Source organism: Piliocolobus tephrosceles, chromosome 5 (assembly GCF_002776525.5).
Source record: "Piliocolobus tephrosceles isolate RC106 chromosome 5, ASM277652v3, whole genome shotgun sequence".
NCBI classification, from domain to species: domain Eukaryota; kingdom Metazoa; phylum Chordata; class Mammalia; order Primates; family Cercopithecidae; genus Piliocolobus; species Piliocolobus tephrosceles.
Window position 1 is genome coordinate 41,850,614 of NC_045438.1, and position 27,292 is coordinate 41,877,905.

The 27,292-nt window shown below is 37.8% G+C and overlaps 1 protein-coding gene across 5 annotated transcripts in view; it reads right to left on the bottom strand.

Moving 5' to 3' along the window:
- HIVEP2 (HIVEP zinc finger 2) overlaps positions 1-27,292 on the bottom strand; it is a 198,922-nt gene that overhangs the window by 111,943 nt on the left and 59,687 nt on the right. Inside the window, exon 1 of one of the 5 annotated variants that reach the window (XM_023183793.1) lies at positions 9,933-10,039. The exons of the other annotated variants lie outside the window; for them this stretch is intronic. The gene's annotated coding sequence lies outside the window, so the exon portion shown is untranslated. Of the gene's footprint in view, positions 1-9,932; positions 10,040-27,292 lie in introns of those variants that run through there. 5 annotated transcript variants of the gene reach the window in all.

A 27,292-nucleotide genomic window follows, 5' to 3' on the forward strand; every position in this document is an offset into this window, starting at 1 on the left:
AAAAAAAAAAAAAAAAAAAAGAAAGAAAGAAAGAAAGAAGAAAAAAAGAAAGAAAGAAAGAAAGAAAGAAAGAAAGAAAGAAAGAAAGAAAGAAAGAAAGAAAAGAAAAGAAAATGATAAATGAAATGTTTATTGCTGTACTGTTATGCAAGAAGTTGAAGTAATATCCTTTGAAAGTTTCTGAAAAGAAAGAATTCTAAGCAAAATCAAAATCTTCATTTTTGTTAAAGTTCACAGTAGGGAAAGTGTTAAATCTTTTTTTTCTCCTGTAAGTTTTCCTTTTAAAGGAAAGGCAGAAATTCAGCAAAGATCTCTATCCCCTCAGACTTCCAACATTTTTCTGAACTGAAAAAAGATATGAAAAAAACCGAGCCACAATCACCCTTATATGTTATGTACATGCATTGACTTCATATCACTCCCACTCATGTTAAGAAGAATCCAGGTGATAAAAACTTAAATGAACTCCTGATGTGAGGAAAATATATGTATTTTTTTAATCACTTGTTTCAAGAATTTAAAAAAATTATCACTTTGGGAGGCCAAGGCGGGTGGATCACGAGGTCAGGAGATTGAGACCATCCTGGCTAACATGGTGAAACCCTGTCTGTATTAAAATACAAAAAATTAGCCAGGCATGGTGGCGGGCACCTGTAGTCCCAGCTACTCGGGAGGCTGAGGCAGGAGAACGGCATGAACCTGGGAGGCGGAGCTTGCAGTGAGCCACGATCACGCCACTGCACTTCAGGCTGGGCAACAGAGCAAGACTCCGTCTCAAAAAAAAAAAAAAATTATTAATATGTACATTCATACTATAAAGCTCTACAACAGTGGTCCCTAACGTTTTGGGCACCAGGGACTGGTTTCATGGAAGACAAATTTTCTAAGGACTGGCGGCAGGTGGGGGGTTGGGATGACTGAAGTGTATTGAATGTATTGTGCATTTTATTTCTATTATTAGCACATTGTAATAATGAAATAATTATACAACTCAGCATAGTATAGAATCCGTGGGAGCCCTAAGCTTGTTTTCCTGCAGGAAAACTAGATGTCCCATCTGGGGGTGATGGGAGACAGTGATAGATCATCATGCATTAGATTCTCTTTGGGCAAGTGACCTAGATCCCTGGCACGCACAGTTCACAATAGGGTTCACGCTCCTATGAGAATCTCACGCCAGTGCTGATATGACAGGAGGTGGAGCTGAAGTGGTAATGCTCGCTCACCTCCGCTTACCTTCTGCTGTGCAGCCCGATTCCTAACAGGCAACAGACCACTAGTGATCTGTGGCCTGGGTGCTGGGACCCCTGCTTTACAGGCTATCCATTGCTGCACAAATTTTATAGTAGCTTTATTCCGCACAAATTTTGCAACTTGTCTAAGCAATAGACTTTTTAAAATGAGAGAAAGCTTCTTTAATTCCCATGTTCCTTATTTAATGTTGGAAAAACTAAAAGAGAAAGAGAAATTAAGTCAACTATCATTTCACAGAAGACACACATCTATTTTCAAGGAAGTTAAAATCTACTTAGACAGTACACGAACACGCATACATCAGATAACAGAAACATCACAACAGAATGACATGCCAGCAAGTAACATCTGAAGACAATACTGTCAACATATTCGAATGCTGAGGCTCATTCACAAAGGAAAACACAGGCTAGAATAACAGACCTCTTTGGTTATGTATGTTTGTAAATAACATAATCATTGTCTTATATATTATTACTAAGTAGCAAAATCTTTCCCCATTCATTGATAGATCAATTGGAATGGCCTTCCCCCGTATGATTCATATATAAGACGAAATTTACTAATAATGAGAAGTTTTGACATAGGTACTAATGGCTTGAGATGAGTAAACCAGATTTTATATATGAAAAACATATTGTCCCCTCCCATGGAAACCAGAGCTATGAGGTAATAACATTGGAGGAACTATAAGCAACATGCCAGAGCAAAGAAGTAATTCTGTTACTTGAAGGTATCCTTGGATAAAGTAGAATAGTACCATATACTAACAGAATTTATTTTAAACCCAAATGCACATTTTTCCCATCAGATTGTTGGTAAAAAGTAATTAGTATGAAATGGTAATGCCCCAAATTTAACATTCCAAAAGAATCTGTTTGGGCTTTCTTTCCAAATCATCACGTAAATGCCCTTAAAATTTGCCCTCTCCCTCCAAAGAATTTAATGTCATCTAAGTTCAAAGTTGTCAGTCCCACACTTTCAAATTATAAATAGATAAAACTCAGTGTATGGAATTTCTGTTTAGAAAAGGATTCCATTTCAAAGTGGGCTCCTAAGAAAGAAATGGTAGGTAAGCACACCAGTCCGGGTGGAAGCCTTACTAGAGATTAGAATTTGGTCCACCTACAAGAACAGCTGGCTATTCTGGACAGCTGCAGGATGATGGGGGAAATAGCTTGAGAGCTACTGATTGCTGTAATAATTAAAACCAACAACGACAAAGCAGCACGTGAAGTTTTATACTGTTAGTTAATTTTTTTTTTTCAGGGAAATTCAGGTTTATAAAGTTAGAGTGGCACATCAGCCCAGCAATTTGTTAAGACTCTATTATCAATCTTTTATACTGGAATCTGTCAGCAGCCCTACATTCTCTTTTTACACTACAGAGAATAAACGCTAATACCCAAAATGTGTGTTTGACTAACATATTTACAAGAATAAAGCAAATTTATGGTACTAGATTACAGATGTGAAAGATAAGTGTCACTCCTTCAAACAATTTCTCCCAATTTCTCTTACTTTTGACAGTTTCAAAAACTGTGTATGCGTGTATATACATACACACACGTATATAGATACACGTACACAATTTTTGCATTTGCTACATTAGCAAGTCTATATATATTATGTAATATATCTATTACATATGTAATATATAATTACATATAATAGGTTATATGTATTATATGTTATATAAAATGTAATATATTATATATTACAATAATATTATACATTGAATAAATTCTCTGTTCACAGCTCCATAATACACCATGAAATTTAATATGAAACCTCTAACAGCAAAACTATATGTTAAAACAAACTACCAATTATAGCAGTTTGGGTTACTTTAATGTAAATCCTAGATACAAACCAAATCTTTTGTATCTGCCTCGTCCAATGTTCCTGACATTAACACATTAAGACTGTTTTTATTTCAAAATCTCAGATCCTTTTGGAAATTACAAATTAACTTCTTTAAATTACTAATGGCTATTAACAATTACTATACAAAAAAATAGATTTTCTAAGATATTGCTTCCTGAAGAATCAAAGCATATAGGATAAAATATTACAAAATATTTCTAAAGATAGGACACAGCAAATATCAAGTTATGAATTTTTTAAGAGATTTTAATTGAGTTCTCAGAAAGAGGAAATAAAATAAGTTTAGAGAAGAGGTCAAATTCAATAGTAAATGTCATGCCAGGTTGAAAGTAAATGAAAAATACCAAAGTCTTCACAATACCTCACATCTACATTCATGTAACTATGCTTTTGCATATTGCGCATTTTGAGGTCCCTGCTCTGTATGAATCTCTCGAACAGAGACTAGGATCCCCCAAGGAATAAGACACACTTCTTTCTGTGGGAAAGTTCACATTCCAGTGAGCACTGATTCAAGGAATATTTGTAGTCCACAGGTCCCAAAAACACACTTATAAGCAAAATCTTTATTTAAATCTCACGCTTATTATTTTATGTAGCTTTTGTTCCATGTGGAGAAATGTTTATACTGCTGTAAACAAAGATCGTATTAAGAGGATATGTGTGTTAGCAATTTTCAAATTAAATGTGCATGATTTACCTTTGCCCCTACCATTGGAAAGACCACCCAGTAAGCAGCCAGGCCAGCAAAAGGGCTGTAGGGAGTGTCCTTTCTTTCCTCTCTGCTACCCTTGTTGAGTGTTTTACTCTTTTGTCTCTCTCTCCCCCTCAGTCCAGAAGCCTTGAACTAAAACCTGCTTTGGCTCGCTCTCTGTATTTCACCTCCTGCTCAACTCCCAGCCCCATCACCAGCAGCCTACAGGAGTGTCAGCTGGAGCCTGGAGGTCCCTTTAACCAAGAATTCTAGGAACAGCCTAGAAACAGAGGGTAAAGTGCTGCTCTCACAATAGCAGAAAGAGCTGTGTTCCTCAACATCACAGCTTATCACTCAGAATGAAGTTTTCCAAAGAAACTGACAACCACATTTTAACTTCTTAACTATTACTAATACTTCAAGTACACTACAGGTCAACTCAACTTTTATGACTTAGTGAAACATAATAAATATTAATAAGAAAAATGTTTATCCTTTGAGGATATTGTATATGCACATAGAGGAGCAAAGAAAACCGGAGTCTACACAAAACACTTGTTCACTCAATAATTTTTTGAGCACCTAATAACTTCGAGGTATATACATTTGCTATTATATATGTAACTCAGTTAAATGCCTTTATTCTATTGCCTTTCTTTTTAAAGGATTGCTTCTGAGAATTAGAGACTTTAATTCCATTTATCCTCCAAAATAATAAACACAGGGTAGGGAAAATTCACTACACAAATCTTTCACTCACATCGATGACACTAAATCATGTCCCTCAGAATTCTCCATTCCCTGAAAGTCCTAACCCTGTGAGAATTCATATAGCCAACCAATTCCATTACAAACTGCAGTGACCTCCCAAGGGGCTGAAACATCTATCCAAGTCATCAATTCTCACATAACAAAAGTTAACTACGTCTATATCTATGTCTATCTACCTACACGTGCTAGCACTTAGAATTCAAAAACAGATTTTCAAAAATAGTTTCTTCCAGCAAGAGATTTATTACAGACTAGTTTACTTGGCCACGTGAATTTTGTTTTTGTTTTTGTTGTGGCTGTATTTTTATTCCTTAATAAGAAAATAAGTCTCTTGACAGTTACTATTGCTCTAGGAAAACCAAATCTCTTCTGAATGATTCCAGACATCCAATATGCTGCCATTTTTATACTCCAAGATAGAATTTGGATGGCTATGTATAACCCATGAATTCAAATTTCGTTTTCTATTGTGCTTCTAATTGCTTATTCAGTTAGGATGTGGGATGATGCACATTAACGCTGTCAGGAGCATTTTAAGAAAATGCTGAGTGAAAGACATAAAAATCCTAATTTCATTAAAAATTAGCCAAAAGAGACATTAGGATTATGCTACTAACTAGCGAAGGTCTGAAACTGAGAAGAGCGAAAAAGGAAACACTTTAAGGAATAATGTTACTAGTACTTTTTTCTTTTACTTAGTTCAAAATTCCTGCATAATTAATACAGTAATACTTAATAAATGCCAATGAACCTACCATCTCTTCTCTCTTGAAGTTTAATTAGGTGATTGACTTCAGGCATACCATAAATTGTAATGACATTTTAATTACTTTTTTAATGTGCACACTTAAAAGATTTATAAACAGGAACAGAACAGCCCAGTACATTGAAAAGAGGCACACCAAATGAAATGAAGCACATGACCTAGGACAATGACAGGCAGACAATTTGTAGGAGATAGAGGCGAACCAGAAAGGGTTTCACATGCTTCAGTAAACATCAGCTCTACTGCCTTGGGACGAGTTAGGAACAACCTATTCAGGCTTTTTAATAATCTTAACTTATAAGGAAGGAGCTGGATTCCTCTGTCAGTTACACTTGTAGGCCATCCCAAGACAGCCTCTTCTTACAGTGATAAAGCACAGACTTTCCAGGATCAGACCTTGGTTCGAATCCTTCCTTTACCATTGGCCAGCTGGATGACCTTAAAAAAATTAACCTCTCTAGGCTTTGAGTTCCTCATCTGTAAAATTTGTAAGTAGAAGAAAATACCTGTTTTGGAGGGCTGAAGTGGAAATTAAATTAGGTAAGCAGTATGCTGCACTGGTGAAGAGGCATGCTCTAAATCAGACTTTCTGAATTCTAATCCTGGCTCTGCCTCTAATGCCCTCTAGAACCTTGGGCAAGTTATTTAGTTTCCTTGTGCCTCATTTCCCTCAACTGTAAAATGAAGATAATATCAGCAACAACCTCGAAAACTTGTTGAGAACCTAAATAAGTTAATACACATAAAGCACTCCTGGCTGGCAGATAGTAAGTGCTCAATAGATGTTAGCTACTAATAAATCACTGAGCATAATCACTGATGCACGATACTTGGCCATACTTAATTTTTCTTCCTTTTATACAACCCTTATTTCCCATTAGTAGACAGTTCCTGAAATTCCACCTCTGCTGTGAAATTTTCTCACAGAGTTAGGTCAGTGCTAACTCCTCACTCCTTTATTATCTCTTTCTCCCATGTATGTAGATCCATGTCAAAGTGCCCACCTTTAAGTTTCTATACAATGAGCATTTAGTCTTGGAGATTCTCTTTATGAGGCAGAATAGTAATTCCAAAAGAAATAGGTACTTTGATGCTAAGGACAACAAGGAGAATTACTGGGAAAAGGATAAATATATAAAGCTGTGGAAAGGGCCTTCTCTTTATCTTTAAGGTCGGTCTCTCCCTTAGTTGATTTGACCACATCAGGATTTCATTTTACCCTAATGGGGTGAAAGTGCAATGAGCCTCAGGCCAATGCGGCTACTTATCCCTTTCTAACTACTAAAATACAATTTCCCTTTGCCATGAACTATCTTTATAAAAAGTGAAAAAGAAAATAAAAATTAAGCTACAATCTTCCAGTGGGGATTTTCAGTCCTCCCTGTGGTAAACTGGTGAACAGGAGAAGCTGACAAAGGGTAAGGATCCAGAGGGTTATAAGAAATCTTAGGTAGGGAGGTACTGACTCCAGTATTTCTAAGCTGCTCTGGGTAAGTATGGTGGTACAATTCTTGTAATAAAGAATTGGATGTGTGTGTTAGTGTGAATATTTCTTTTAATCCAAATGCACTTATTTAGAAAGCATCACTGTCTGTTTACATCAGAAAATAACGATTTTACTCTTTTGCTATTATGTACTTTCATTGTCTTTTTTTTTCTTTGCATGCTGTTAAGTATCAAGTTTTATGTTAATAACTTTACAAGATGGCTGTGGCCAAACCTGGTGAAGACTACACATCAGTGTTATTTCCTATTATACACGCCAGGCAATCATATATATACTCAACCAGATTGTATTAACTATCAGTGGTATTTATCACCATGGCACCTAATCTACTATATATTCGGTCAAAGATAAAAAAGTATATGGCTTGAACTGCCTTCCACAAGCCAGTTGTTATCGTCACAGATTGATTGCAACAGATACACTTTTGGTACACAGAATCTGAACACATTATCTCTGACTCGTCCTCCACCCACTTCAGTGACAGCTTTGGTCAGCAACAGCTGCAGCTGATATATTACTCTACTTGTTCAAGAAAGTGGCATAAATACAGACACGATATGACATAAAGCTGTGAATGCTGGACATGGCTCTTATCAAGTTTTCCTGAGCCAATCAAAAAAACAGGATAGGTGCTAAAAGAATTTGCATATGCTGCCAGTTACTTAGAAAACATGTGGACAAATATATGCTTTCAGTACTAATGAATTAATAAAGGTGGATTAGCATGCAAGCCTTGGTTGCTATCCTAATGGTTTTAAGGCAATAAAAATTCCAACAGGATCCCATATGAATTTCTTGAAACGTTGTGCTATGATAGGTCATTTATTTTTGCGTAAGTTCCTATTCTTGCAAATAAAAATAAATTTCCAACAGTTTCATGGTCACTCATTGAATAACACGACTTCAAGTCCTATGTATTGTCATTTTATACCTCTAATCTGGCATAGATTAGCAACAGAAAGGAAAAATATGCATATAATCATAAAACTAGAAAGATCACATTGCAAGACTGCTGTGTCAGTAATTTCCGCTTTCAAGATTTACACAATGCTTAGACAATAGGTATCCTACCGGGCTACAGTTCACTTAACCTCATAGTCCAGCTGATGATTGATGAAGGGGCAAGAGGGTAGCAGACTTTGGGTGCACAACACTTCAATCCTTTATCAAAAATGGCAAAAGGCCACATACTACAATAACGGAACAAATACTTCCTTTTACCGTACAGTAAATTCCTTCCTCTGATTGGCTAAAGCTTCAGTGCATGGTTCACAAGAACAAAAATACATTCTATCATGAGCAAAACACATTTTAAAGAGCAATCACTTAAATCTCGGGCCAAGTGAAATGTCTATATCCCTATAATAATTAATAACCAAGTGTGTCTATTTGTCTCCTTACGCTAAAATGTCCATGAAAAAGTTCATTAGTGGACTTCTGAAATCTAACTCTTCAGCTCATGTGGCACAAATCCTTATACATCAAGACACACACCCACCTATAAAGGCAATTAAACTTTTCAGTATGTGCATGAGGAATATACAGAATGATCTAATTCAATACAGGGCAAACTACAATACTATTTCCTTCTTTTAAAGTTTTTAAAAAGCCCTATCCAGATCATTATTATAAATTAATTCAGAATCAGAGGACTATATCTATTTTGAAAGAAAATAAGGAGATAAAACATTATTCCAAATGTGTGAAGTTCTGGTTAATTGGATTATATTATGGTAAATGAGAGTTAATCAGAAAACACTTATCCTAACCCATATTGTTGAAAAATCTTATTTTTCATAATTGATAAGTATTGCCTCTATAAGTATGGCATTTTCTCCTTTTTAGTCTGAACATTGATTCAAATTTGTAGAATAATATAGATTCAGCGTAGGTAGAAGATTTAAATATAATGTTGAAAATCCTAGATCAGTGGTTCTTGGCCAAGGGTGATTTTGCCCCCTAGGGGATATTTGGCAATGTCTGAAGACATTTTTGATTGTCACAACTGGGGAGAGGGAAAACTACTGGTATCTATTGAGTAGCTGGCCAGGAATGCTGCTAAACATCCTACATTGCACATGACAGCCCCTCCAAAACAAAGAATTATCTGGAACCAAATGTCAACAATGCAAAGGTTAAGAAATCCTGGCCTAGATGTTGCTTTAAAAAATAAATTATTGAGAGTATGTCATGCTTTCTTTCAGTTACCTACCTCTTCCCTGAAAAATGAAGTGCATGTAGCCAAAAATGTATATTATAGCTAATCAAAATTTTACTCCATAAAAACAAATTTATTTGATAAATATATATAGTATCAGCTACACACAAATTTCTGACACAGAGTAAAAAATGATTTCATAAAAATAATGTGTTCGAATGTAATACCCAAATCAATTCAATTTTTACACATTAACATGCATGAAATAATTATCTAATTTTAAAATTTGTTATCAGTATTTTAAAAATTCTGAAGTACTATACTGAATATTCTCTGATCACTTTCCCACAACTTAACTCACTTGATTTTTAACATGACAAATAGGGTACTCCAACTTTTAGAGCTATTTATAATCTCAGAACAGAAAGAAATAAATGTAAAAGTATATCACCACTTTTAAAATTTAAAATGTATTAAAAATGTATACTGAATTACAATAAGATTAACCAGTTAAATTAACAGTTACATTATATATACATTAATTATTTTACTCTACTCTCCAACTTCATTTTATTGACACAGTGACCCAAAAAGGCCTGGATTGAAAGGGAATTAATACTATTAATCTTGTACAACACACACATGTTCAACCATTAGATAGATGCTCATTACCTTCCTTCTTAGCAAAAGGAAAAGACTGATCCTTAATTTCTCCCACAGAACACTGATCCAAAGTGGCCCTTCACAGAGATTGAAATGCAAGCCTCACTCAGAGGCCACAAAGAGACAGGGAGGGGACTCTTAAAACCATCTGACAGTAGTGACCACTGAACGGCTGCGCATTCATGTTCTACATATCACAGACAGAAGGTCCCTGGATCCCACCAAGACCCACCTGGGTCTGCAGCAGCCCACACCCTGCCACTCCTTTGCAGTTCAGCACCAAAGGTTATTACTGACTTGAACATTTTTATACAGCAGAGAAGGACCCGTGGGTTGGAATGAAGAAATATGTCCAGAATCCAGGAGGTCGGCTTCCTCACCATACACTCACTGACCACATGCCTGTGAGCCAGTCCTTGAGTGTCTCTGAGGCTCAGTGTACATATCTGTAAAACAGGTGTTGTTGGGAGGATTAAATGAAATCAATGTACATGAAAGAACTTTATAAACTGCCAGGCCCCATAAAACACATGAATTTGTTTTTTGTGGAATGTAAAACAGGGCCTCTCCTTCTTCTTTCCCTGACGTTCCATGAGCATCCTCCTGCCCCCTTTTATTTCCTCTCAAGAGACAGGTCATCAAACTCAACCAAATCCCATCCGACAGAATCTACAACAGTCTGGGAGATGCAAATGGTACATTCCATCACTTTAACATGGAACTCTATTTCTTCCTGTAATCTGTATTGAGTGGCAATTGCTCAGGGTGCATTACTTCACTTAGGCTTCACAACAACCCTACCATATAATAATCATCCCTGTTCTACCAGCAGAAAAGTGAAGCACAAAAAGATTTAAAACTCACCTGATTTTCACAAAGCTAGAATTCAGGGAACCAGGACAAGAGGCAAGACTCTTAATTCCAGAGCCCACACTCTTAACCCCTACCACAAACAACCTCCCATTTTAAAAATAGAGTTGTTTCTAAAACCAAATACCAACTTTTGTGAAGTGAATCTCACAGTGTGCTGAGAGCCAAGCAACGTACAATTACCATACTACATAGATATACTGAATCTTTTCGCTTTGTACACCTACTCTTCCTGACTTTCTCTTGGTCAGGACACTGATAGCAGGACCAGTGAAATCAACATTTTGCCTAAAACATGGTTCTACCAGTGATTTTCTTAAGTTGAAGAAGAAAGTCGCTTCTACACTGAGATATTTACAATTATCTCTGACACTGCAGAAGTGAATTGCTGGTATGTTTGGTGAGATAATGCAATCAGTGAATACGTGAAAATAATGGTAATAATAATACATGCTTATTCATAATAACTTCCAGGTTACAGAATGTTTCCATTATACATTATCTCACTAGACTGGATCATCCAGCCATAAGGGGAATAAAAGATGTGCAAATACTGGAAGGAAAACGGTAAGCCAAGTGTCAGAGTAACCAAAGAGAGAACTAGTGCCCAGGGTTCTTGCTTATTCATTCTACAACCAAAACTGCAATTTTGGAACTTCTGAAGGACTAGAAAAGAACACGTTACTTGTGATTCCAAAATAATTTTGAAATATTTTCCTTTTAAGGAAGACCATAAAACAAAACAAAAATTTTATTTAAAAAATTATATCTGCATTTTTATATTATAAATATAATCCTAGAAATACAAAATTTACATTATGGAGCACACTGTGTGAAGAGATCAGAAGTAAAAAAATCACAAAAATACATAAGTAGAAAAGTACAATGGCATATGTTTGCATTAATACCCTGTTTGGCCCCTATCCATTTTTACCTCTTCTCTCCCCAGTTGCTACCAGCCCTTGCAGGCAGTTATAATGACTTAGTTTGCCTAACCCCCCCAGGCTTAATACAGGACTTTAAAAGGGACTCAACTAAGGCATGAAATGGTTAATTGATGGAAATTAGGTACTATAAAATAAATGGCACATAGACAAGCAACCCTAAGTTCAGCTGAAATGCAACTTTGAGCAAAAGCAAACCACAAATTTAATAGCACTACAACAAAAAATGCTCCTTTTGAACTTGACAGTTCCCAGTCATTCAGCCCAGAGTAACACACAGGGAACAGTCCTCAGAAAGTTCTGTGGTGTCTTCTGAATCACTGCCATTACCCGAGAAAACCCCAGGAAGTGGTTTGCCTGAGTAGCTGGACCAATGCGTAGGTATCAGCTGATGTCTCTCACACATACACGTCAGTAACAATGGGGACATTGTGAAACCAGGAATAACCTTCCTTATCTTTAGTAGTTGGGGAAATCATTTCTAACTCAGTGAGTATATAACTTGGGAACAGGTCAAATGGTTAATTATTCACTGAAAGCCTAGTAATTAATCTGTGTTAGATCAAATATCATCAGACCTGAATAACATAAGGATGTCCGATGTCTGGAACAATGAGTCTTTGGAATCGCTTCCATAAAGCAGCAAAAAATCTTTCCTAAACAGTTATGACCAACAAAGCCTAATGCAGGCAGTTGCTGGCAAAGACCAACAAAGCCTAAATGCAGGCAGTTGCTGACAAAAACTAATCAAAATGGACCGTGATTTCATAAAACCTTTCAAAGTCAGTTTATTTTAAAATATAAGTTGATGCCATCTTTTTCTGCTCCAGCAAATGGTTGGTGCAAACCACAGTATTATTAGGTGAAACTCCAGCTGCTGATAAATCTGGGCAGTTGCAAGCCAGTGAGCTCTCCCGGAAGAAAACCATGCAATGTCACAGAGTCCATCCTCACATGTTTTTATCTAACAACCAAAGGAAAAGGTCCAAGACATCCTGCCAAACCAAAATTAAGAGATAGTGTGATTTACCTAAACCCAGAGATCTGAACTAACTAGCTACCTCTTTTCTGCAACAGAAGTTAGCCCTTTAATGGCCACGATTGAGGATCATAAAAGGAAGTTATGATTTCATGCAGTATTGGGTTTCTTACAGTTCATAAATTTCCCACTGGACGCTTTTCAATGTATTAGCCCAATAGTTAGCACCCTTTTTGACTGATTTGGCTATTGTTTTTCTATATTCCCAGTATCTACAATCCCAACTTCTGGAAGTATTAATTATCCAAAGGATCTAACAAGGTCACAAGGGCAACAATAAGATACAACTTTTACCCATAACAGCAATATTCCCCTCACAAGAAGAATCTGCAATTCCAATTCTAAAGCATTACACAGCAACCCTTTTTTACAGAAACCACACAGCTTTGACCCCAGCAAGAGCCCGCTGCACAGAAACATAGAACAGATTCACCTGTCTTCAACACTCAGCAGTATATGTAGCAAGAGCTCTCCAGCTCTCCTGTGCAAAGTCGCAGCCACCTTTTGGGAAATCCTTTATATCTATTCACTAGAAAAAAAAAAAATGGCTGTGTGCCCCCAATCTAAACAAGATATTTAAAGAAGCAGACTTTTTTTCTTATCTCTACTTTCCCAAAACAAGTGGATGCCTTAAAAACAAGCTATTTATTCAAAACAGCAAATTCTGGGATGGACTGAGAATTAATCCAATCACCAACATTATTTTGAACACCAATACTATTGACTAGTAAATGATGTACACCATGATTTACCATGGGCTATACTAAGTGTCTTTTATGTTATTAAAACTTAAAAAATCATTGTAAGTATATTTGACTAAATTATTTGAAAACAATTAAATAGGGAATCCTTTCCCCATTTCTTGTTTTTGTGAGGTTTGTCAAAGATCAGATGGTTGTAGGCGTGTGGTATTATTTCTGAGGGTTCTGTTCTGTTCCATTGGTCTATATCTCTGTTTTGGTACCAGTACCACACACATGTACTCTAGAACATAAAGTATAATAATAAAAAAAAATTAAAAAAAGAAACCAATGAATCCATGAATGGAATATATGATTACTTTCAATTTTGAGCACACATTTTCCAGCCACTCTGTATTGACAGAAATACACCATTTGCATATACTGAATTTGGCATGGTCATATAGCATTAGGTTCATATATTATATGAAAAAACAAGCCTTCTCCCCATTACCTATTACTATCCTGGCCCATGAGAATCTTAAGAACAGCCTCCAGCAGAATGATAATAAATTAACATATTCATAAAAAGAATAGATGAGGTGTTCCCTAGCTCCTGAATCTTTTTAAGTTGACCAATAATTCTTCTAATTATCTAAGGAATGAGCAACATCCTTCTAAAATACTGAGTTTTCTGGGATCTGACCATCATCAAAAGGAACACACAGTTGCACCAATCCCTGAGCACTTAGCATGACTTCAGTCTGAAATGGGAGGACACACCGTACTTAAATTGACCCACTACAAATGGTTCCCCTCCACTCAGCCATTTGCTATTAAAAGAACCAAGCTGTTCTGAAGATAAGCAGGAAGAGGATATTCAAAATGTGTAGGCGGGATATTTTCACAGAGCTTCTCTAAATTCCAAATACCTGAACAAACTGAACCAAATTAAAAACTCAAGTTTTTAACCTGAGTTAATAAAAAACAATGTTCACTTCCTTTTTCAACTACTCATGAACATATTTTTATATAAAAACTTAAATAAAAATCTATAACAAAACCTTTGGTAAGGTTGCTTACAAATGTTTTCAAAACACCATGAAACCAGAAGTTTACATTTCCATTTTTAGATTTTTTTCCTCCAGCTCAAGCTTAACAAAGATATACCTGTTAGTTGCTGTTTTAAAAAATCTATTTTTGTCCCATATAAATTAGTAAGCAGACTAAGCATGATTACTGTTTTGAAATCAGTTTTCAGAAGACCGCACGCCCCCATTGAATTATAAGGCATGTACTGAGTATATCCTATATGCTATCACCACAGAAGTTCAAAAGAGTTATAACTATATAAACCATAGCCCTATGCCTAAGGGCTAAAAATTAGGACAGGAAAGACATGTATATATAAAACAATTACACTCTTCTATGAGGGGTAGAGTCAAAAGAGAGAAGGAAAATTATTGACAAATGCAACCAGCAAGGACCAAAAAGAAGGACACTCAGGAGGGAAGAGAATGAGCAAAGGCTTGAAGATCTGAATAAACATGGTCCATTTATAGGACATTAACGAGGTCAACTGGACCAGATCAAAGGGCTTAGAGACACGATAAGAATTAAAACTGGCTAGGTAGGGCAGGGTCAGAGGTTCCCTGTCCTGACACCTTTGGTTTGCACATAAGGAAGCTAGGCTCAAAGTGGTGAATGAGTCAACAAATTCTTCCTATAAACCTCTTCTCTACTAGGCACTGAGATGCAGAGGTGAATAACAAAATGTCAGTGACCTCAGGGAGTCCACACTGGGGACAGTCAGACAAAAAATACATCAACTATTAAGCTGATCATTTCAGATTATGATCATTTCTATGAAGTAAAAATGCAATAAAAACTGAACTACGGATGGATGAAGGAAACTGCTCAAACTTGGGTCACAGATGGCCTATCCAAAGAAGGGACATTTGAGTTGAGACTTAAACAATGACAAGGAGCCATGCAGGGGAGATGCAGGTAAAAAGCACTGCAAGTAGGAGAAACACTAAGTGCAAAGACAGGGACAAAAACAAGCTCAGCAAGTTTAAGGAACAGAATGAAGGCCATTATGACTGGAACCCATCTGGGAATGGGGTGTGTAGGGGAAAATGAGCTCAGAGAAGCAGAGCCCTATGGACCATGGTGAATAGCTTGGATTTTATTCTAAAGGTAAGGAGAATGAATCTATTAGAGAATCTTTAGCAAGGGAGGGTATTATATAACTTATATTTAATAGGCTATTCTAGGGAGTGTGGAGACAGGGAAGCCTGTTAAGAGTTTTGCAGCATACAAGGCCAGATGCTGGTGGCTTGGACTGAAACTATAGCAGAGCAGAGAGTAAGAAGACATGACATTCAGCATTTATTTTGGAGAGAGAGCCAGAAGCACTTACTGGATTAAATGTGAGTCTTTGGGGAAGGAGAGGAATCCAGGATGAATTCTGGAATTATGGTCTGAGCAACAAACATGGTTGATTTACTGAAACATGGTTCTGTTTAGCGAAATGGAAAGGTTTGGTGGAGGAGCACAGCTGTAGGTAGGGAGTCATTAATAGTTCTCTTTTGCCTATTTCAACTTTGATATGTCCATTAGACAGTCAATGGCATGGATTTAGGAGGAATACAAGTTGAGAACTCATGATGAGATCCATTAATGAAAATAAAACTTTGAAAATTATTAGCATATTGATGATATTCTAAACCATGCTGGGATATCTGCTAGAAAGAGAATTTAGATAAAGAAGATAGAAGGATTTAGCTAGAACCCTAGGGGAGTCCAACACTTAGGGGAAGTCTAGCACAGAAGACTGACAGGGCTAGATGGGAGAAAGTGTACTGTCATGGAAGCTGGGAGGATCAAGCATTTCGTTAAACAAGACAGAGTGGTCAACTGCTCAATATGTTGTTAAGAGTTGAGAAGCTGAAGACAAAGAATGACCACTGGCTTTGGTAAGATATATGAGAGGTGAGGAACTTAAGACAGTTAGTAAAGATAAATTTGAGGAGTTTTGGTGAACAGTAATGTTTCCAGGGTCACAAAGCAAGTTAAAGGCCAAGCAATTTAAAACGTGTCTCTGGATTCCACTTCCTGTGCTATTTTTGTGGCTCTAAGCTACCTCGCATCCTATGGATAATAAAGACCCTCTGAAGAACTTTCAGCAGGAAAGAGGGGTGCAGAAAGAAAGTTATTATAAAATTAATCTGATAGCAGTGTTTGAGATCAATTCAAGACAGAAGCGTCCATAGTAGACAGGTGCAGTGATGAGAGCCTGTATTACTAGACAGCAACAATGGAGAGGAATAGGCCATAGGGACAGCTCCAAAGAACGCACAAGGCCAGGGAAAGTTAGAATGATTCCCAACGAGTGCCACTGATCCCAAGAACCATCCAACAAGATAGGAGAAAATAAAGTGGTGAAATGCAAAGAGGGCTAAGCACTTTTGAAAAATTCTATTATAATGATATGCCACACAATGCCTGTATTCAAAAAGAAGACATAAGTCAGTAGTGGTGGCTCACACCTGTAATCTTAGCACTTTGGGAGGCCAACGGAGGTGGGTCACTTGAGCCCAAGAGTTTAAGGCCAGCCTGGGCAATGTGGCCAAATCCCATCTTCACACACAAACACACACACACACACACACACAAAATGCAAACATCAGTTGAGCGTAGTGGCATGGGCCACCTGAGTCTCAGCTACTCAGGAGGCTGAAGTGAGAGGATCACTTGAGCCCAGGGGGTTGAGACTGCAATAAGCTGAGATTGCACCACTGCACTCCAGTGGGTGTGACAGAGCAACATCCTGTCTCAAATAAAAACATAAAAGTAAATAGGCTGGGCACGGTTGCTCAGGCCTGTAATCCCAGCACTTTGGGAGGCCAAAGCGGACGGATCACAGGGTCAGGAGATCAAGACCATCCTAGCTAACATGGTGAAACCCCATCTCTACTAAAAACACAAAAAATTAGCCAGGCGTGGTGGCAGGTGCCTGTAGTCCCAGCTACTCGGCAGGCTGAGGCAGGAGAATGACGTGAACATGGGAGGAGGAGCTTGCAGTGAGCCGAGATTCTGCCACTGCATTCCAGCCTGGGTGACAGAGCAAGACTCTGTCTCAAAAAAAAAAAAAAAAATGTAAATAAAAGTAAAAATAGGGCATAACAGTTTCTACAGAAGTATCAACTTTGTATATTTTGTCCTTTTCTTTATTATCATATATGATCACTTTTACCATTGCTAATGCTTTGAACAAAATCTAAACTAGTCTTCTTGGCCATCTTTACCATGTAGTCCAACCTGTGCACTAACAAGCTCATGAAGTACACATATGTCTAGTTAGTTTTAATCAAGAATGCCCTCTTTAATTATTCAAGTTTTATTAGGTGACTGCTAAGTAACTAAGGCCAAGTGAAGAAAATATGGCCATAATATAAATCAGTATTTCCAATGAATACCACAATACAAATTTTTATTTAATTCCCTAGAAAGTAAATAATGTAATATCACAATTCAGAATTGAAATTCCTTCCCCAGATCATTTCCATTCAACACTATTTAGGATTTATGCATCTTGTTCCTGCCCTAAAATGATTTATTACCAAAGTCCAAACAGTATCTTATTCCAATGTATTGTGTATCGTTACATACCTTTGGTTAGAGAAAGTAAAGAGAAAAAAAATGCAAAGTTTGGCTGTTGAGCCCTTCATATTCCTAAACTATATCTTTACTGACCTTTTAATTCCAACATGTGAAAAGCACTAGAAAAAGTAGGAGACCTCCTGAGATCACAGCCTCCTGAGAAACTATGCTATTTTCCCCGAAAGAAATACACTGGTACAAGGAAGTGGGAAACAATGAGGGTTATAATATGGGCTTGTAAAAGGTATTTCAACTATTCTTTAGCTTTTGTGATTAGAAAGATGCATTGCTTAATCGTGGAAATGCAACTGAAAGAATGCACAGGCAAAATTTCCAAACAGGTGCTCGGATTGTGTGTGTGTGTGTGTGTGTGTGAGTGTGTGTGTGTTTGTGTGTGTGTCTTAACATGGAGCCCAAAAGGTGATGCAGCACTCTTCCAATATATTATTTAACTAATCCTCATGAAAATATTTCCATCATTGATTTTTATAGGAGTGGAGGCAATCTTGATATTCTCGGCAATCTTCAGGCATATTCCTGATATCATTTAAACTTCTGATGCAGTAAATTGTCTCCAAAAAACTCTGTCAAAATCCACATGACATTGGCTTCAGTACAATGAGAAAATGATGGAAACAGAGTGTACTCTAAAATCACATTAACACAGACTCATTAATCACTGCGTTGCTAACAAATGTTCCCAATTTCAACATGTATTTCAAAGCACAGCTCTACACCCTTCTGTATACATAATTTTCCAAACGATTCACATCTAAATGGCAATGAATTTATACATCCATTAAGATAACAACTGAGGATCCATTTTGAAACAAGTATTCAGACCTAGAGTTTCTCTGGGTGTGAATTCATGAATTCAAAGTCTGTTTCTCGCCTTACTGGTGAGAGCAGCTGAAGCAGGAAGGGATGGTGCCGGCAGTGGTCAAAAGCCGTCCATAACCCCATGTGAAGTCAGTGGCAACCCTCTCCAAGTTTCATATGAGACAAGCAGGCACTGAGGATGACATCAGGGAAGTACAGAGTGTTTTCTATGCCTCCCCAGATGTCCTGGCAGGAGACAGGCTTTTCCCAATCTAAGGGAAAACCAGCCAGGAAATGTGTCTCAGTTGACAGCCCCAGATCACAACTTCTGAGTGGTGATAAAAAGTGACTGTAGGGACACTGAAAGGCCTCTCTGCAATCCTGCTGGGACTGACGGCACCTCGCTTCATCATCCTAATCACAGAAGTCCTAGGGTTAGAATAGAGATGGGGCTCCAAGGTGAGGACATGGTGTGGGGCAAAGGACCTTGGACTTGAACTCAGAAGACCTGGTATCTATTTCTGGCTCTGCCACTTATGAACTGTGTGGCCCTGGATATATCATCCAACATGTCTGATCCTCTATTATGTTATTTATAAACTTAGAAAAAGAGAAACATATATCCTCACTATCATATGGCTTTTGCAAGAACTCAATGAGATTATGTGTGTAAGAGTCATCGGTAAATTAGGAAGGCCTGCAAAAATGGCAATTTCTCACTTTATGGAGGGCCACATCCTTTATACTGTGGGCAACGGGTACTCAGTGAAACTTTTAGATCTTCATAGTAACCTATTAAACGTGACGTTTTAAGAAGATGGGCCTTGCAGTGGAATAAGGAACTGACCACAAACAGAGTAATTTGAGTCAGGAGCACCAGCTAAGAGGCTGTAGTAGACCAGGCATGGTGAAGTAGAACCTTTCTATGGTAGTGGCACTTAAACTCTCCAGTAGGGGGCTTTTGAGGAAGAACATGGATGTTGAATGTTGAGCACAGGGTCAATAATAAATTAGAGATGATTGTTCTCTGAGCTCCTGCTAGAATAAACTCCATCCTCCAACCTCTTGAGCCCTCCACTAGCACTGCAAATTCAACCCCATTATCTTCTTGACCTGCTCCTTCTTCTCTATCTCAAACTCAGATCCCCACTTGCTAATGCAAGACCCCCTTCTCTCCTTGGTTTTCACTTCTTCACAGCTGCTGGAGCGGCTCTTTGCTCTCATGTTGACTTTGGGTCCCTGATTCTCAACCACCCCAGGCCATCAGACTTCAGCTGTCTGAGCAGCTGCAGATCACACAGTCAGATACTTCATTAACACCCTCCCCAGGCTACCACAGTCTCTTCTCCAGGCAGGCTTCCAGCTTCCTTCTGACACTCCCATGCCCATCTCCAAACACGGCTCACCCACAGGCTGTGTTCTGTTTCCCTTTTTTAAACTGCAATCCCAGCAAAAGTCACTCAATAGTAGCACCTGGGCCATGATCTCTGACTTCCAGTGAATTCTCTGAGGACCAAGACTATGTCTTGTTCATATTGTATCTACAAGCACTAGCACAGAACCTGACATATAGAATAACTGCAATTGAACACCAATTTCAGTGAATGAAATTGATAATTTGGAAACTCTATAATTCATCTCACCTATAATGGTGCTTTTCTTGGCTTCCGCCTACCCCTCACTACTCCTCTTAGTTATCTTTATTAGATTCTATTTTTCATTCTGTCCCCAAAGCAGGAATATTTCCCAGGATTCTAAACTCAGCTCTCATATTCTCTCTTTGCTCTCTCTCCAGCAGAGAACAGTTCCCACCAGCAAACACAGTAGAATGTCAAGACATTTCAGATATTCATCCTCACTAGGACCTAAATTCAATGCTCCTGCCAACAACCCCACAACTTGCACCCTCCCTCAGAGGGTGAAGCCACACCAAAAAAATTGACTCCAATGAGAAGGAACAAAGGTCAGAGAGGAACTGGACCCTCCCAGTGGAGACAGCTGAGCCTCAAGTGGGACTGACAGGCAAGCCTTTGCCACCAGACAGTCAGCAGTGTGTCCTACATTGATGACAAAGACGCCTCTCTTCTCAGGGATCATTACTTGCCTTTAAAAGTCCAGGTTCTCTGAGGCCTGGGAGCTTTATACCTTTAAAGGCGTTCGGTGTCCTCTCTTTGAGACAGTCTTCCATATCCAAGAGAAAGGTTTGCTTCAGCACTTCATTACAAATGGGGAAAGCTGCCCTACACCTGAGACCATAGCCCAAACCTGCCCATTTGGCCTGCGTAGCTCAGACTCTTCCATCAAGTCCTCAAAGTTCAGCCTACAACTGGGCTCTTCCTAGATTCCTTACATCCATCAATGCCTTGGCACAATTTGAGGCCACAATCACAACTGCAGGTTCCTCACGCCCCTATCTCGACAGAACAGTTGTATAAAATAAAATGTGTCTTCTCCCCAGCAGTTCTGGTCTCTATTAGTGGAATTTCCATTCCTTGAACCACTGGAGTTCAAACGTAAGGCATTTTTGATATCTCTAGTACTCACTTTGGAACAAGCATGAAATGTCATTTTTTTCCCGATACTAGACTCAAGTTTCTTGGGGAAAGAAGTTTTTATCTTATGCTTTATGGTTACAATGCATAGATCCTCTATCATGGTTTTACTGTATGTTTCTGGATCTTCTTAAGCTTGTTCCCTCAGGAGGGAAATAAATGCTTTATTGGACTATGCCATGAGGCCTTATGAATACCTCTCCATTCATATAAAACTAACCTAAACAACAGAAGGAACCAATTTTGGATATGGCCTTACCCAGTTCACACAGGAGTCAGGTTATGATTTTATGGAAAATTAGGCACTTGTGAGCAATTAGTTATTTAAACATCTATAAATCATGATGTCAATAATTTTTAAATGTCCAGTAAAAAACCTAAAAGTTTGGAAAGAGAATTTTTTAAGACAAATTCTGTAGCAAGTGAATTAATTCCAAGAAAAATGAACGTAGACAACTAGAGCAGCCAGTTTTGAGACACAGTAAGAATGGTCCTACACATGTTATTAGAGTATATTCCTGTGTATCCTTTAGTTCTGAAGCAATCAGATAGTGTCATCTAACTTCAGTGAAACTAGAAGAACGCCTTTAAGAAAAATTATTGGACCTGAGTTCTGTCATCTGTATTCGAATATACGGTCTCTGAGGTCCTGCTTTCAGCTGTCAGGATAGTTAGACCTCACAGATCTCCTTCTCTCATAGAAAATATATCTTCTTCCAAGTAAAAAGAGTAGAATAAAATATTTCCACTAAAATGCACTTATCTCTACGTACTATGCCTCCCCAGAGATCTGTGTCTCTCGCTGAGTTCCCAGCCTCATGCTGTATGAAAGTCCTTCCTAAAAGCCACCATTCAACATGAGCTTCTAGTCCTGCTGACTCAAATGATGACATCTTGTTATAGAAATCTGAGTGCCTCACAGTGGATCTACACATCAGTTACTGACAGCCACTGCCAACCTCTATCACAGGAAGATTAAGATAACACAGTTAAAGCTGTAAACACTGCCCTAACTAATTATCAGAGTTTGCTACCATTATCAAGGCTGCAGGAGGACTCTACCCAGAGTCATCACGCTCTCTTCTGACATCATATATATGAGATCAGAGCCTTTCAGCTCCTACGCCGCAGCAGACAAGCTCCAGCGAGCAGAGCTTATCCTTAAGCCACTGTCAATACAATGTGTAATTTTGAGTATAAAGCCCATCCATTTATTAGGCCTCATATTCTTCATCTATAAAATGACTACAGTGAAGTATGAAACATTTTAAAACTTGGATAATCACTAAGAAGAATTCCTAAAGCTAAAGAGTCCTTCAACACCATTAACTCACTGATTACATAGAAAATAAGTAGAAGAGGCAGAGTGCAGTAGCTCATGCTTGTAATCCCAGCACATTGGGAGGCCAAGGTAGGAGGATCACTTGAAGCCAGGAGTTTGAGATCAGCCTGGCCAACACAGCGAGGTCCTGTTTCCATAATAAATAAATAAATAAATAAATAAATAAATAAATAAATAGCCGGGAGTGGCAGTGAGCACCTGTCGTCCTAGCTACTCAGGAGGCCGAGGCAGGAGGATCACTTGAGCTCAGGAGGTCAAGGCTACAATGAGCTATGATCACGCCACTGCACTCCAGCCTGGGTGACAAAGCAAGACCTTGTCTCTATAGAAAAGAGAAAGGAGGGGAGGGGAGGGGAGGGAAAAGAAAGAAAGAATCATACATACCCTCTCAGAATGAGCTTTAGCAATGGGTCATTCCATTGTTCTGACACTGTCAATTAGGAATCTTCCTAATTTTAAGAGTTTCTCTTTATGGTTTACTTAATGCTGGCATAATGTACCTTTAAGAAGGTAAAATTAAGTATCACCTTACCTCAATGTTTTAGGCTGGTTTTTGGTGTTAGCTTCACTTTCCTAAACCCTGCAACTTAACAGGAAGCTTAGTGAAAGGACCACATATTAACCAGGAAACTCCATCAGCTGCACTGACCAAAGCTGATAAACTAACCACCCATACTACATTCAAATAGTCTGATCATCTATAAATAATAAAAGTGTCTCCATAGAAACCAAGTATACAGGGAAATCTGCTCACAGTATGGGATCTGCTTTGACAAAAAGACTTCACTTCAAGCCAAGATTTTGCTCTAACTTAGGTTTACACATCATCATACACGGACAGCATTAGATATCACACCTTTGGAATTTCACAGTACTGAAGACTACAAAAAGCTCTGCACATGGAGAGATAAAGGGGGGAAAAGCTTTGGGAGAAAAGATTTGCATATGTAGTTATAAAAATACCAAAGCAGATTCCATGCTAAGCTCTGCCAAAAACAGAACAATTACTGTTGCCCATCAGCACGCAGCCTTGAAATTATATTCTCTTTTCTAAGCAGAAGCAGTCATCAGATTATCAAAATGAGGTTATCCTGACTCAATTCAAACAGTTTTTATACGGAATAAGCACAATGCAATCAACAGACAAGCAGCTATTTCCTTCCCACACAAACTATAATCTTTTGTGAAATATATTTTTAATGAAGAATACATAACCCTCCTACATGTTTACTTCTGCCCTCATACTCCTCCACATACAAGCACACATACATTCTAAAGAAAGGGAGAAGGATTTTATAGCTTCTAACAACATCCCTTACAATGTAAGGCAAAGAAGAGAAGCATCTGAACTAACCGTCAAATGTAACTTTTTCATATAGTGTGATGCTTATGAAAGTAAAGCTCATCTCCAGTGGCTCCTCAGGAAAAGTACAATGAAATAGACATAAACAATGGATCTCACCAATATTTTAATAATTTATTTCTAATTAGATGCATTATGAAGGCTTAATTCATTCAACTACTAATGACTCAAAACTCACAGAGCTCTGAGTTTAATCTTTCGCAAATTTCAAATTATAAATTTCTTGTCATGAGTCATCCTGCTATTCAAGAAGCAAGTTTTCAACAGGAAGGTTTTTCTTTTTTGTAGGTAATGTTTATAGTGACAGTCATTTTTCTTTCTCCTTCAATCCCTTGAATTTTAAATGTCTAAAATTGAAACAATATGACTTGACGTGTGAAACATTTTTACCATTAGGATAGCTGATTTGAAATGAGGCTATAAAAATAATTATGAATGTTCATGCCCACTTAACAGAATTGTAAAACAGATCAAAGTTTTAAAATCTCTTTTTCCACTAGGGTTTTTTATCCTACACACAATATCTGTTTGAGGGTACTGGATCCTGGAATGCATCTCATAATTCGCTTCCTAGGAGGGACACCATTAAGAAATTAATTACAGTGACAAGCAGCCTTGGTAATCTCTTACATTAAGGGAATGTAAGAGATTCCTTTGTTCTGGACAAAGAAAAAGGAATAAAACTTGGTAAGCCAAATCAATAAGTGTCTTTAAAAAAAAAATAGCCTTAAAAGATCAGCAAATCAATGTTGCCTAAATGTGTGAACGATGCAATCCTATTACACTAAAAGGAGTGTTTCAGTTTTGCCTAATTGCCATTTTAAAAAAACAAAAACAAAATGATCGCTGAAAGGGTAGACTAAACAAACATGGACAAACTAGTGTCGTTTCATTCACACCTAAACTACACCTCATCAGAAGAGAACCTTGTCTCCTTAATTCAGCAAAAGCTCAAGAATTACTTTTGCAAACAAAGTAGCATAGGGGAAGGATAGAGACAGGAAGAGAAAGAACGGGAAGAGAAAGAAAAGAAGGAGTTAGGAAGACAGACTAGGAAAAAAGTTTGGGAGATGGACACCGTTATCCAAAAGCAAATGTAGCTGCTGTAGCTGATGACTAAATCTCACTACATCCAGTTCAGGAATCTTATTCACACGTGTGTAAGAAAGGGGTAGGGAGAGGCAAGACAATGAGAAAACATTTTGTGCATTCAGTTATAAAGCATTTTCACACAAATACACTGCTCTGCTCCCCAAAGCATGCTGATAAGAGGTGCAGGTTAACTTTAAAAATCACCTCCAGATAGATATCCAAGCATATAGAGATTAAAAACAACCCTAAATTCCTACATAGCACCAGGAATGCTGGCACACCTTTAAATTCAAAACCTCTGTTTTTATACAGGATTGTAATTGTCCAGTTGCTCATGGACCAGTCTCACTGATTTGGAAAACAAAATCTTAACTAATTGAAGAAAACTCGGTGCCTTCTCCAGTCAACCCCATGGAGTTACTCTGCGCAGCCCATGGCAAGGTTCTGACCGCTGGCTTCCTTAGGTCCAGGAAATGCACCTTTCCCCACACACAGCCACGGAGGAGGGCTAAGAAACAAACTGAGCCAGAATTGCTGCTGTTCACAAAAGGAATTCCCCCTCCCTTCCCCTCCTTCTCCCTCCCCTTTCTTCTCTCGTCCCTCCCCCATCATCGCTGGAGAATAATATCACTCTGCTACCTGCCTTGAGCAACACCGTGAGCCCCTGTCTTCAAGCATTCAGGGAATTTAACAGCCTGGAAATTCCTGTTGTCCATTCGCTGAGGTCACAGATAAAGCTAAACAACAAGCCGTGGTTCCCATCAATCATAAGTCACTCACTGATAGAATGTATGGTAGGAGACCTGATGGAAGCGAGTCACCAGAGAAAATACCCACTGATGACGCATATCCAGGCATAAAAATAGTTACAGGGCCCTCAAAGGGATTATTCAACAGCCTACATTTAGACTTTCTTACAAGAGACCTGAAGTCAACGTGCTGCAGTTAAGTGGCTGGAGAGTTGAAGTTTAAGCTTCCTCAACAGACTTAACCACAAAAAGCTGTTTTAAATAAGCTCCCACAATAACAAGCTGTTTAGTAAATTTGAACACAACTTTATAAGCCCTAAACAGTACCACCAACTATCTTATAAAATGCCACATAATCTTCTATTTTATTCACTTTCTCCTTCAAATGATTTCTCTTCTTTAACTCATAGTCCCCAAGTAGTAATATTTAATCAGTCCAAAGAAATACAGCCTTAGTTGCTTTCCAAATAAACTTTAGGAAAACAACACAAATTGCTTTCTGCATCTAGATCTTTATAAAACATGCTTTTCAGTAAAGCTTAATTACAAATTTCACCAAAAAAACCTGACATTTTGCCCACTGTATTTGCAGTTATCTTTTTCATGAATTGGTTTGGTCATTTACAGAAATAATTACCACATGTATTACATACACCTACTAAATATGGTATCTTATACAAAGTAGGCATTATTATTGTTTGACAAAAGAGTGAATGAATGGATGCATCAATCAATGAAATCTTATGTGCAAGTATTTTAATTGAGCAAATGACAAGTAAGATGTTAACTAAGATTGAAATTCTGTTTTTTTTTTTTTAATTTTATGAGGAGGGAAATAACTTTTTACACGTATAACCGTTTTAATAGTTTTCAAATCATCTGTTCTGTTTTCCTCCCACTCAAACATATGCATGGCTACCCTGCAAGCAGGTCGTTCACAGAACTTTCATATTAGAAAATGCTGGATTTTGGTACATTTTTATATTTGAATATCTAAAAATGCTCCCTTCCCAGTTTGCCTTAAACAAATGTGCTGACACAATGAACAATGAAGGCAACTGGCTATGACAGAACCAAAAATTCTGCCTCAGAACTTGAACACTTCCGACTTGTAACACCCTATTTGTTAGTCTATTATAAATCCTTTCCTAATTGTGGACAGGTTTCCATTGTTACCCAGTTAATTATTAGCCATAGAAATTTATCTGTGATAGAATTTATCTCAGTGCTTAATGTTATTAACGATCTTGCCCACACAAATGGCAAAAACCTGTTAACAACACTGCTGTAACTTTTGATAAAACATGTTTAGGGCTTTACTCTGGAGGGTAGCTCTCCAGTGAACAAGTAGTTAATAAGATGACATTTCTCTTCCTGTCCTGGTAGACTCTACATCATTTTCCTCAAGAATTATAACACTGCTATAAATACAGGTGCAACATATTTTTAGTACTAAGATTTCACAAAGCATTCACGT